The sequence below is a fragment of the Arachis ipaensis genome, chromosome B03 (genome assembly GCF_000816755.2).
Source record: "Arachis ipaensis cultivar K30076 chromosome B03, Araip1.1, whole genome shotgun sequence".
In the NCBI taxonomy this organism is placed as follows: Eukaryota; Viridiplantae; Streptophyta; class Magnoliopsida; order Fabales; family Fabaceae; genus Arachis; species Arachis ipaensis.
In genome coordinates, this window is record NC_029787.2 from 42,315,992 (window position 1) to 42,324,820 (window position 8,829).

The following is an 8,829-nucleotide window of genomic DNA, read 5'->3' on the forward strand; positions in this document are numbered from 1 at the left end:
TTAAATTTTTCCAAAACTAATTTAATCAAATACCAATATTAGAAATAAATTACTTAAATAATATTTAATCTATTCTAGTCCTTAGACACGTATAGATTAGATTCATTCTTGTAACAATAACCAACTGAAACAACATCGTAAGTTTGAACTTTTAGAATTCGTGCAAATTCAGATCATTCCCTTGTTCTTTGAAAACCTTTTGTATCCCTGATAGAGTTGCATCGCAATTTCTTTTATGAAAAAGGAGTTACGGATGTGGCTTTGGAATGTTGGAGACCAAAATTCGGAAGTCACTATTTATATCTGAGTGTGACATCCATTAAATCCTAAAGGTCAAATAAAATAGTATCTCTGGTTTTATTCTCATTTAATTCTAAATCAAAAGTAATAATGACTTATTTAATTCATCATTTATGATAATAAATGAGATGACCATTATATAAGTCATTTAATGTAAAATAACTTAATTTGCGATTATAATTGATATATGTATTGCCTATAAATAGATTAGAAAATCTATTATTATTAAAATAGAAAAATATCATTAATTGATAATTAGTTTAATAATATATTAAATATTAATTTGATATAATTATAATGAAAATATTTTCCTAAAATAATATAATCATACATTATTCATGAGCTAATTATAATGCAATTAAAGATATTATTATAACATAATATCTACTTATTATATTTCTATTACATTTTGTATATATCATCAAAAGATGCATGTTTTATTTTTTTTTTTTTTAGATAAAATCTATTTTCACCGGCAAAGAAATTGTGTTTAGGTCAACGATTTACTATATGTTTAGGTAAAATTTTTTTTGAATATAATGAAAATACAAATAAAGAAATAAAGGATAAAAATAAACTTAAATATATATGACACTATTTCATTTTATTAAAATATTTAAAAATAGCATATCCACGAAAAATATTCCTAATATATAAATTGAGGCAATAATTTAAAATTCTCTAATACTAATTTAATCAAATACTAATATTAAAACCAAATTACTTAAACAATATTGAATCTATTCTAGTTCTTAGTCACGTATAGAATAGAGTCATTCTCGTAACGACAACCAACTGAAACAATATTTCCCTCAATGGCATTGCATGCATGCAAAAGAAAGTCGGTAATTTCTGAAAAAAAAAAAATCACAATATGTTATAAAATTATTCCAATAACGAAAAACTTAAAATAAGAAAATTTAAATATATTACCAATCGTTGAAATTACATATCCGAGTTTGTCACGAATTTAGCAAAACTGAACTTAAACTGAGGGAATTCAATCTCATTATGTGCTCCACTTCAAAAATTTTCGCGCAGACATAAAAAGTATGGAGGGGATGGAACTTGAACTTGGCCTATAAAGTTCCGTGGAAACAATTCCTCAATCAAAAATCGAGCTCCTTCCAAGAAAGCTAACTTTAACCACATTCCATTAGATTGGTCATAATAGGTGAGTAGATCCAACCATCCTTCGGTAAAGTAGAGATTATTGTCCTTTCTTTGAACGCTTACATCCATGTAGTTGGAACCCGAATCAGTGAAGATAACTCGATGAGGTATTTCATGGATGTGATGCATTGTAAACGATTGTGGCAAAAGACAATCGAACTGGAACATTAGACGATAAGAATAACTTAGAGTAACAACAATTAATAAATTATCAAAAGAATAATATAATAGAATGAGTATATGAAAAATATTATAAAAAGTTATAAATTGTACCTTAAAAGGATCAACTTCAATAAACAACGAAGAATACATTCTTATTCTATGAAGTAGTAAAAAACAAAAAATATAAAATTATGAGTTGACTCTCAAATTTAGATTCATGTACCACAGAAAAACACTATATATAGACTTTAGTAAAACGAAAATAAATATGTAAATTATTTATTATTAAGGTAATTTTTTATTATATACAGTAATTACGCATCGCATATATTAATTTTGTTAAAATTATATAATTTTGTCATATCATGATTAGAATCATTATCTTCTATCATGATAAAAGAAATCTCGGATAATGAATAAGAATATTATACTTAATATACACAAATTGAAATAAAAAGGGGTAGAGATATATTATCATGCACGGGTCAGCTAACTTAAAATGTTTGAAATAAATATCATAAGAAAATAGAATTATAACGGGTTAAAGTAATAAAAAAATAACTTGTACAATTATTATATGCTAATGCTAAAAATAATTTTACGTAAATCCTATTATAATTTTTACGATTACCCGTGATAAATTATTATAATTTTAAGTTGTTGCTTTACCCACGTGATAATTTCAATTTTATTATTATTATTATTATTATTATTATTATTATTATTATTATTATTATTATTATTATTATTAAAAGTATTTTTAATTGATAATTAATAAGTAATTTAATAGTACATTAAATATTAATTTGATATAATTATAATGAAGATATGTTCCTAAATTAGTATAATTATGTATTATTCATTAAATATTAATTATAATAAAGATATTTTGTATAAAATAATTTAGAATAAAGAAAAGTGTATTCATTTGGGAGGAAAATAAAGATATAAAGATATTTTTTATAAAATAATTTAGAATAAAAAAATTTCATTCATTTTGGAGGAAAAACGAAGTCACGAGAAATTGACACGTCACCTTTATTAGTTGGGGGAAAATCCAGTTTTAGTATATTAAGTAGATAAAAAAATATAGCAAATGATAGACACATAATATTTTTCTATTAATTTATCAACCAAAATTTAACAGTAATATTTATATGTATTGTTAATTACTCTAATATATCTATCTATAAAAAATAGTTATGTAGATAATAATTTTTGGAGTGAAACTTTACTTATTTTGATAGAATTTATGATAAATAGAGAATAATTAATAAAGAGTATATAAAAACTCAAAAGATAATAAATATTTTACTGTCTAAAACTACATCATCATTTTTATACTCATATGACAGTAACGAGACATGCACCACTATAAATAATGAAATACATGGACAATTTTATTTTGTTTCACAGTATTCATTAACAAAATTTACTATCTTAAAAGACCTAATTATAATTTTTTTTAAAGATTAATTAATCTAAAATTAATATCTTCAAAAATTTAATTATCACTTTACTCTACGTACAAAGCTATTTTTTTATATTTATCTTTGGGGCGTGCCCTGTTTTCTAGGGTTTGTTGGTGTACTCTACTCTACTAGAATTTTTTTTCAGGAGAATCCTTAATTGTGAGCCTGTTTCATAGAAGACTACTAGAGAACAATGACAGCACATGCTGCCAATCCAATTCATGTTACTAATGTTATTATGACAGATAAAGAAACAGTCATTCTGTTCAATGATGAGGACATAAAGGAGGGGATAGAAAAATGCTCGAGGAGTCTTGTAGGTAGGCTATTTTCAGATTGAAAAATTAGCCCAGGGACTATTGAGGCAGCTTTATATGCGATCTAGAGCCAACCGATAGGTTTCAAAGTCATGGATCATGGAGAAAAATTATTCCAATTCTACTTTGACAATGAAATGAACTTGATCAGGATTGAAAGAGGTGCACCTTGTCTTTTCAAAAATTATATTTTGAATCTACGAAGGTGGAATGAGGACTTAGAGATTAAAGATGAGGAATTTGCAACGGTTCCAACATGGGTTCAGCTATGGGATTACCAGAACAATACAAAACAAGAAATCTGGGCAGCAAAGTAGGAGAAACACTCGGGAGAGTGTTAGAGACGGATCTGTTTTCGCTAAGGGGTAAGGAGGACCGATTGTTGAAGACGAAAGTGATGCTGGACATCACAAAACCACTAAGAAGATCTATTAAAATTTCAGGCATTAATCAGAAAGTAACTGAGGTGAACCTGAAATACGAATGTATTGGTAACTTTTGTTATTATTATGGTTTTATTGGTCATAAAGTGAGAAATTGTCAGCAGAATTTGGAGGATACGGCGGTTGGACAGTCAAAGGAGGAACAATGGGGTTCGTGGCTGAGAGCTGAACAAGTTGGGAGGAAAATAGAAAATCTAAAGGAGAACCAAAACCCCAAAAAACCTAAAAAGGAGGAGGAGAGGAGACAAACGTCGAGGAAGCCTACACCAGTAAATCTAATATGTACATTTGCTATCTTATCAGTTCAAGAAGGCAATTTACAAAATAGTGTAGCTGAGGTAGGTTTCAAACCAAAAAATCGAATCATAGAGGGGGGAAGAGGACAGAAGGAAGTGGGAGAGAGTGACCCAAGGCTGGAAAGAAGAAAACAGAACAAGGTGAGGGAGGAGAATTTGATAGAAGCTGCAAATTCTAACAATTTATTCAACTTCAAAGCAACAAGCCGAAGTGAAGAAGGTAACGGAGGTAGCAAGCCGAAGTTGAAACAGTATGCCCGAAGAAAACCAACCCTCAAACTGGTCTCAGGATCCAAGAGGAGCAATATGTGGTTGCAAGGCATAGCGAATAGGAAGAGACAGTGTCAAGTAGTGGATACATCAACAAGCATAGGAGAAGGTGCTACTGATGAGCGAATAATTTATACGCTTTTTGGCATTGTTTTTAGTATGTTTTTAGTAGAATCTAGTTACTTTTAGGGATGTTTTTATTAGTTTTATGTTAAATTCATATTTCTGGACTTTACTATGAGTTTGTGTATTTTTCTGTGATTTCAGGTATTTTCTGGCTGAAATTGAGGGACTTGAGTAAAAATCAGATTCAGAGGTTGAAGAAGGACTGCTGATGCTGTTGGATTCTGACCTCCCTGCACTCAAAGTAGATTTTCTGGAGCTACAGAACTCAAAATGGCGCGCTTCCAATTGCGTTGGAAAGTAGACATCCAGGGCTTTCCAGCAATATATAATAGCCCATACTTTGGCCGAGTTTAAACGACGCAAATGGGCGTTGAACGCCAGTTCTACGCTACAGTCTGGAGTTAAATGCCAGAAACACGTCACAAGCCAGAGTTGAACGCCAGAAATACGTTACAAACTGGCGTTCAACTCCAAGAATGACCTCTCCACGTGTAAACTTCAAGCTCAGCCCAAGCACACACCAAGTGACCCCGGAAGTGGATTTATACATCAATTACCTACTTCTGTAAACCCTAGTAGCTAGTTTAGTATAAATATGACTTTTTACTATTGTATTTTTATCTTATGATTTTGAGTTCATCTTCGGATCATATTGATCATATTTTGGGGGCTGGCCATTCGGCCATGCCTGAACCTTTCACTTATGTATTTTTAACGGTAGAGTTTCTACACTCCATAACAGCAGAAAAGCAGAGGTTCAGAGGAACGAAAGCATCTCTATACGCTTATCTGAAATTCCCACCAGTAAATTACATAAGTATTTCTATCTTTATCTTCTATTTAATTATTATTTATTTTCGAAAACTCCATAACCATTTGATATCAGCCTGACTGAGATCTATAAGGTGACCATAGCTTGCTTCATGCCAACAATCTCCGTGGGATCGACCCTTACTCACGTAAGGTTTTTTTACTTGGACGACCCAGTGCACTTGCTGGTTAGTTGTATCGAAGTTGTGAATGAAAAACGATTTATGAAGACGTGCGTACAGAGTTTTTGGCGCCCTTGCCTGAGATCACAATTTTGTGCACCAAGTTTTTGGCGCCGTTGCCGGGAATTGTTCGAGTTTGGACAACTGACGGTTCATCATGTTGCTCAGATTAGGTAATTTTCTTCTTATTTTGTTTTCAAAAAAAAATTCAAAATATGTTTTTTTCAAAAATCTTTCAAAAATTTCTCATCTGTTTTCGAAAATTATTCTAAAATTTTTTAAGAATGAATTCTAGTGCTTCATGAAGCATGTTGAAGCCTGACTGGCTGTAAAGCCATGTCTAAATTCAGTTGGACTGGGGCTTCTAACCCAACATTATCAAGAGCAAGCTAGTTGTTGCTGATCCACCTGCTGCTGTTCCAGATCCACCTGATTTGCATCCTAAAGCTGACTGGCTATTAAGCCATGTCCAACCCTTTGATTGGAGCTTTGGGCTAATATTGAAAGATTCCTGGAATTCTTCTTAAAGATTTTGAATTTCTTATTTTCTTTTTCCTACATGTTTTTTGAAAATAATATACAAAAATCCAAAAAAAATTATAAAATCATAAAAATAAAAAATATTTTGTGTTTCTTGTTTGAGTCTTGAGTCAATTTTTAAGTTTGGTGTCAATTGCATTTTTTCTAAAAATACTTTGCATTTTTCGAAAATTCATGCATTCATGCATTGCATTCATCATGATCTTCAAGTTGTTCTTGGCCAGTCTTCTTGTTTGATCCTCATATTTTCTTGTTTTGTGTCTTTTCTTGTTTTTCATATGCATTCTTGCATTCATAGTGTCTATACATGAAAAATTTCTAAGTTTGGTGTCTTGCATGTTTTCTTTGCATTAAAAATTTTTCAAAAATATGTTCTTGATGTTCATCATGATCTTCAAAGTGTTCTTGGTGTTCATCTTGACATTCATAGCATTCTTGCATGCATTCATTGTTTTGATCCATAACTTTCATGCATTGAGTCATTTTTCATGTTTTTCTCTCTCATCATTAAAAAATTCAAAAAAAAAATCTTCTCCTTTTTCTTCTCTTAAAATTTCGAAAATTAGATTTGACTTTTTCAAAAAATTTTAAAATCTAGTTGTTTTTATGAGTCAAATCAAATTTTCAATTTAAAAATCTTATCTTTTTCAAAATATTTTTCAAAAATCAAATCTTTTTCATTTTTCTTATTTATTTTTGAAAATTATAAAAATATTTTTCAAAAATCTTTTTCTTCATTTTATATCATAATTTTCGAAAATATCTTCAACCATTAATGTTTTGATTCAAAAATTTCAAGTTTGTTACTTACTTGTTAAGAAAGATTCAAACTTTAAGTTCTAGAATCATATCTTGTGATTTCTTGTGAATCAAGTCATTAATTGTGATTTTAAAAATCAAATCTTTTTTCAAAATTAATTTCAATCATATCTTTTCAAAAATATCTTTCTATCTTATCTTTTTCAAAATCATATCTTTTTAACTATATCTTTTTTAAACATATCTTTTTCAAAAATTTGATTTTAAAATATCTTCTCTAACTTCTTATCTTCTTATCTTTTCAAAATTGATTTTCAAATTTGTTTCAACTAACTAACTAACTTTTTGTTTGTTTCTTATCTTTTTCAAAACTACCTAACTAACTCTCTCTAATTTTCGAAAATATCTCCCTCTTTTTCAAAAATTCTTTTTAATTAACTAATTGTTTCAAAATTCAATTTTAATTTATTTCTTCTTTTAATTTTCGAAAATCACTAACCATTTTTCAAAAATAATTTTCGAAATTCTCTTTCTCTCTCATCTCCTTCTATTTATTTATTCATCTACTAACACTTCATCTCACCAAATTCGAACCCCCTCTTCCATCTGTGTTCGAATTTTCTCTTCTTCCCTTCTTTACATTACATTCTTTTCTTCTTCTACTCACACAGGAGAACCTCTATACTTGGGTAAAAAGGATCCCTATTATTATTATTTTTCTGTTCCCTCTTCTTCATATGAGCAGGAGCAAGGACAAGAATATTCTTGTTGAAGCTGATCCAGAACCTGAAAGGACTCTGAAGAGAAAACTAAGAGAAGCTAAATTACAACAATCCAGCAAGCACCTTTCAGAAATTTTCGAACAGGAAGAGGAGATGGCAGCCGAAAATAATAATAATAATGCAAGGAGGATACTTGGTGACTTTACTGCACCTAATTTCAATTTACATGGAAGAAGCATCTCCATCCCTGCCATTGGAGCAAACAACTTTGAGCTTAAACCTCAATTAGTTTCTCTGATGCAACAAAACTGCAAGTTTCATGGATGATGAGCGGATATTTTATACGCTTTTTGGGGTTAATTTCATATAGTTTTGAGTATGTTTTAGTTAGTTTTTAGTCTATTTTCATTAGTTTTTAGGAAAAATTCATATTTCTGGACTTTACTATGAGTTGTGTATTTTTATGTAATTTCAAGTATTTTTCTGGCTGAAATTAAAGGAGCTGAGCAAAAATCTGATTCAGGCTGAAAAAGGACTGCTGATGCTGTTGGATTCTGTCCTCCCTGAACTCAAAGTGAATTTTCTGGAGCTACAGAACTCGAAATGGCATGCTTCCAATTGCGTTGGAAAATAGACATCCAGGGCTTTCCAGAAATATATAATAGTCCATACTTTGCACAAGGATAGACGACGTAAACTGGTGTTCAACGCCAGTTCTCTGCCCAATTCTGGCGTCCAGAGCCAGAAAAGGATCAAAAGCTGGAGTTGAACGCCCAAACTGGCACAAAAACTGGCGTTCAACTCCACAAATGGCCTCTGCACATGGATTGCTTAAATCTCAGCCCCAACACACACCAAGTGGGCCCCAAAAGTGGATCTCTGCATCATCCATCATAGTTTACTCATTTGTTGTAAACCTAGGCTACTCGTTTAGTATTTAAACAACTTTTAGAGACTTATTTTGTATCTCATGACATTTTAGATCTGAACTTTGTACTCTTTGACGGCATGAGTCTCTAAACTCCATTGTTGGGGGTGAGGAGCTCTGCTGTGTCTCGATGAAGTAATGCAAGTATTTCTGTTTTCCATTCAAACACGCTTGTTCCTATCTAAGATGTTCATTCGCGCTTAACTGTGATGAAGGTGATGATTCGTGACATTCATCACCTTCCTCAAACCATGAACGTGTGCCTGACAACCACCTCCGTTCTATATCCGATTGAATAAGTGTCTCTTAGATTCCTTAATCAGAATCTC